The following is a 5,179-nucleotide window of genomic DNA, read 5'->3' on the forward strand; positions in this document are numbered from 1 at the left end:
ATGGTCAACCTCTTGGAGGAGTGATTTTTTGCTTGCTTACTTTCTCTCTCTCTCTGGTGAGCACACAAATCTTATAGTAAAAATCTCTCTTAAAAAAAATAATGATAAAGTTGAATTAGCAATAAATAATTCCTCAGCAACCACAATGAAACCCCTAGGTCGGATGGCTTTACTGCTGAATTCTACAAAACCTTTAAAGAAGAACTAACACCAATACTCCTCAAACTAAATACAATTAGAGGGAGCCCTCCTGATCTTATTTTATGAGGCCACCAGAATCTTCATTCAAAAAGCAGACAGGGACATAACAAACAAAGAAAAAAACAAACCAATTATTTCTGATAAATACAGATCCTGACTATGTAGGATTCAAAGCAGGGATGCACATATGGATCAATATTCACAAAACAATGAGTATGATACATTACATCAACAGCAGGAAAGATGAAAATTATGTGATTATATCAATTGATGCAGAAAAAAAGCATTGGATTAAGTATAACTTTCCTTTATGATTAAGAATCTAGATAAAATATATTTAGAAGGAACATACCTTAACAACACAGGCCATTTAAGAAAGCTAACATTATGCCAAATGGGGAAGAGTTGAAAGCATTTTCTCTTAAAACCAGAGCAAAACAAGGAGGTCACTTTCTCCACTCCTATTCAACATAGTACTGGAAGTTGTAGCTAATGCAATCAGGCAGGAGTGATATAAAGGCATTTAAATAGGGGGCGGGGGAAAGAAGTTAAGTTGTTCCTATTTGCAGATGATGTGATGGTTTACATAGAAAACTCTGAGAATCCACTTAAAAACTCTTAAGAATTCATTTAAGTTGCAGTATACAAAAATCAACACACAAAAATAAATAGCATTTCTGTGTAATCATGAATGAACTGAAATATACATGAAAAAAGCAATACCAATTAAAATAGCCTAAAAAATGTTTAAAAGAAAGGATACATTATCAAAAAAAAAAATAGGCTGGAGAAACCAGAGGAGTGTCATGGTGTTGCTGGTCTGAAGATTAAAGTTTGAGAAATATTGTCTATAGGGATATGCCTTTGTTTGCAACTTGTTTAGACTCTTTTTCACAAAATGGTATTCAAAACACAATGGGAAGTTTCACTCTCAACCATTGTCTTTGAACAAGAGAGCTATTTCAATAATGTTTTTCATCTCTTTTAAAAATAAATAAATAAAATACCTAGGAATAAATCTAACCGAGATGAGAGTTTTTTTTTCAATGAATATTATTTTAAAAAAACTAAAAGAAACTGGAAAAGATACAATAAAATGGAAAGACCTCATTGATCATAGATTGATAGAATTAATATATCTAAGTCTCTCCTTTTTTTTGGGGGGGGGGGTTTGCTATAGGGCATGTGTGCTCGCCAGACAGACAGAGACAGAGAGACAGAAAGCGAGAAATCACCTCCCAGGGGGGATGGCCATGCCACAATCCCTTCTCCTCCATTCTCTTCTGGGGTCTTGGGCACGCCCGCACATGCACCCGGCATGAGTTTTAAGCCACCGGGTCTGGGACACGAACCGCAGTCGACTACGTGGGAGTCCAGCGGCATAGCCATTATGCTAACTGCTGGTCCCACCAGTGATATTCTTTACAGAAATTTTAAAAATCATAAAATTTGTCTTTAATCACAAAAGATCTTGTATTGTCAAAGAAATACTATACAAAAAAGAGTAAAGTTCTTGGAGTCAACCTGAGTGCCCAAAAACTGACGAAGGGATTTAAAAAATGTGGTGCCTACATCCAATGGAATACTGCTCAGACATTAAGAACAATGTTAACCTATCATTTGTCAGAAGTGGAAAAGCCAGGAAGGTCAAATACTAAGTGAAATAAGAACAAACACTGTATGTTCCCACTTAACATATTCTGAATGTTTGCACTGTGCAGTGGAAATGGAAAGACTAGGTGACTTAGAAGTAGAGGGAGCAACAGAAGATACCACAGACTACTGGGGGAGGGGAGAAGGGGAAGAGTTGGGAGGAAGGAGTTAGGGAAATAATTATCAACACAATAGGAATGCATGTAAACAAGGGAAATGAGTGATGGTGTGGTGTGCCACAACAGAATTAAAAAGGACTTTCCCAACCTAGTACATACAAAATAATAATAATAATAAAGCCCACATAGAATGCATATTGAAATTGTACAACATAAAATAATATGCTTTGATGAAGATGATGAACAGGTGAATATATCTTTATTTGATTATCACACACTGTATCATTCTTTGAAAAACCACACTGTACCCCACAAAGATGTACAACAATTATATATGAATCAGAAACTAAAACTAAAAAAAGAAAAAAAAGATCAGTGTTTTAATACACACATCTGTACTTGGGTCAGGGAGTCAAATATTCTCTATGCATATTTCATTATTTCTTTGGCATGGGGTAAGCCTTCACATTCTCTTGAATGTTCTATAATTTTCCTGTCTCTTAATCCTGGCCATGGCAAACTTGTGGACTATTTGGCAAAACTTTCAAATACTTTATTTATTGATAGCCCTTAATAAACAGAATAATTCATGTGGCTCTTAAAGAAATGGAAACCTGAGACAAAGTTAAGAATGCAATGATTCTCCAAACCTAATATATAAATGTAATGACTTCTGGTTTATTTCGGTTTGTTCAAGTCTGGGCAATGCACCAAATCAATAGGCAATGTCCTTACATATCTTGATCTCTATTTACTATAAAGTAGAAATTGTAATCTTTATTTCTTTCTTTAAAAAAGTCTAAGTGACTAAGATTAGAAGAACATTTATACCACTATTTATTTATTCTGCCAGCCCTTGCAGCCGCATAGAAAATATTAGCAAAAAAGTTACAATTACTGGATCATCATTGTATCACCCTATATAATCATAAACATCTAGGACACAGAATATTGAACATGGAAAATAAGAAAGAAATGTGTACCAATTTCTCATATTTGTTGTTACTCTGTAGCATTGACCATTTGGTGACTCTGTTATTGCAATGAATTCACAGAGGTCTTTTTATACGTAATTTGGACACATACTTGAAATATCAGAAATAATTCGTAGTGTGATTCAATTGGCTCCATCAATCAAGAGTAAATATTCTGAATTTAATGGTGAAGAAAAAGAGCAGCTAAATCCCACAATCTCAGATATTGTTACTAAATATGAAAAGACTGAATATCATCTCCCATCATAATCCTCATTGGGCTCTCCTTGCAATGAACTGAATCGTCAGATTCACAATTAAATGACCCTGGAGGTACCATATCCTTTTCCCCCTCTCTTTATAATTCTAATAATCCCCTTCCTTAGGCTATAACTAGTGAAGACAAGAATATGAACAAAGCTTATTAGATGATTAGCACTGACAGAGGTCCTAGATAAACATTAGCTACCTCAGATTGGTCTTTCCAGGAGCCACAACCAAGCCAAGTAATAGATTCATTACTTTTCAACAGGAGATGCCCTTGATCTTTAATTTCCATCCATTCACAAAGTTGTCAATGGTCACCATCATATCCTAATTAGACACATCATATTATTTGGGAGAAAAGTTTTCTAGACTTCCTGAGGGCCTCTGTTATACATCTCTTACCTAATGGGGCGGCCTGAGTGAACAAAATTCCACCTCTGAAGCAAAAATAAGCAGACTTTCTAAATTTCACAGTCTGACAAATAGGTGTGCAGATGAGTAAGTGATGAGTCCAGTCCTGATGTAGGATTAAATAATGAATCTCTAGGATTAACGATGTGGTATTTCTATGCATTCACTCAGCAGTTGATTTATAGGCATATTGTCTGATTCAAATGATTCAAATGAAGCCTCCTTTGTCCAAAATCAGTACCAAATTTGTTGTATTCCATTCACATACATATTATTGTGGTTATGATGACTCTGACAGGCCAAATCTGTCAGAAGTCTAAGCATATCTGACCTTACAGGGTTACTTTCTTCTTTTGTAACCTCCTCATGGCATCTTTGATTTCCTTGTTCCTTAGGCTGTAAATCAAGGGGTTCAACATGGGAATGATCACAGTGTAGAAGACTGATGCAAATCGGTCAAAGCTGGAAGAACCACCAGAGCTAGAACTCAAATAGACAAATATACCTGATGCATAAAATAACACCTGTCAGATGTGAAGCACAGGTATTGAAAGCCTTGGATCGACCTTTAGCTGATGTGATCTTCATTATGGAGACAACAATATAACCATAGGATATCATGATAACTAGGGCGTTTGCTATCCCAAACATCATTGCTAATATAGCAAGCATAACTTGTACAAAGAAAGTGTCAGTGCAGGACAGGATTAAGAGTTGGGGCAAGTCACAGAAAAAGTGCCTGATGACATTAGGTCCACAGAAGTGGAGCTGAAGTAAAGCACACATTTGAGATAAAGCAGCGGTGAGTCCAGCCATGTAGGATCCCAACACCATCTGAGCACACAGGGTGGGTGACATGATTGATGAATAGAGCAGTGGGTTACAAATGGCAGCATAGCGGTCATACGCCATGGCCGTCATGAGGCAACACTCACTCAGTCCCATGGTTGAGAAGATAAAATACTGGGCAATGCAAGCCACAAAGTTGATAGTCTGCTGCTCCTGGAAGAAGTTAGAGAGCATCTTGGGGACTGTAGAGGTGACATAGCAGGCATCTATGAAGGACAGATTACTGAGGAAGAAATACATGGGTGTATGGAGGTGGGAATCCATCCGTATTAAAACAATGAGGCCCAGGTTCCAGGTCAGAGCTGTAATGTAGATCCCCAGAAATAGAATGAAGAGTACTGATAGGACACTGGGAAAATCTGAGAATCCCAGGAGGATGAAATAGGTGATCTCTGTAATGTTTCCTGGTCCAGTCATTGCCTTAGTGCTCCTAATATCAGAAAGGATATAAAATAATGCCTTGCAAACTTAAGCGAATTAACCATATTACCATTATCTCCAGTGTCATTATTTTCCTCCAGTGAGCATTGGAAAAAGAAAAAACTTCACTGTCCTAGTAGAAAGACCTCAGTTTTTCTTCTTGGACTGTCAATAAGTACCTTCTCAGTGCTTCAGGTTCTCTATTAATTTAATCTTTGTGAGGATTTTAAAATGCTGACTGGTTCCTTTTTTTAAAAAAAAGTGCCATAGAAATGCTAAGACTAT

General features: G+C 36.6%; 1 pseudogene; it reads right to left on the minus strand.

The window, feature by feature from the left end:
* Window positions 1–3,957: 3,957 nt before the first annotated feature.
* On the minus strand, window positions 3,958–4,891 carry LOC102479814 (olfactory receptor 5AN1-like; annotated as a pseudogene).
* Window positions 4,892–5,179: the final 288 nt, after the last annotated feature.

Source organism: Tupaia chinensis, unplaced genomic scaffold (assembly GCF_000334495.1).
Source record: "Tupaia chinensis unplaced genomic scaffold, TupChi_1.0 Scaffold000213_1, whole genome shotgun sequence".
Classification (NCBI taxonomy): domain Eukaryota; kingdom Metazoa; phylum Chordata; class Mammalia; order Scandentia; family Tupaiidae; genus Tupaia; species Tupaia belangeri.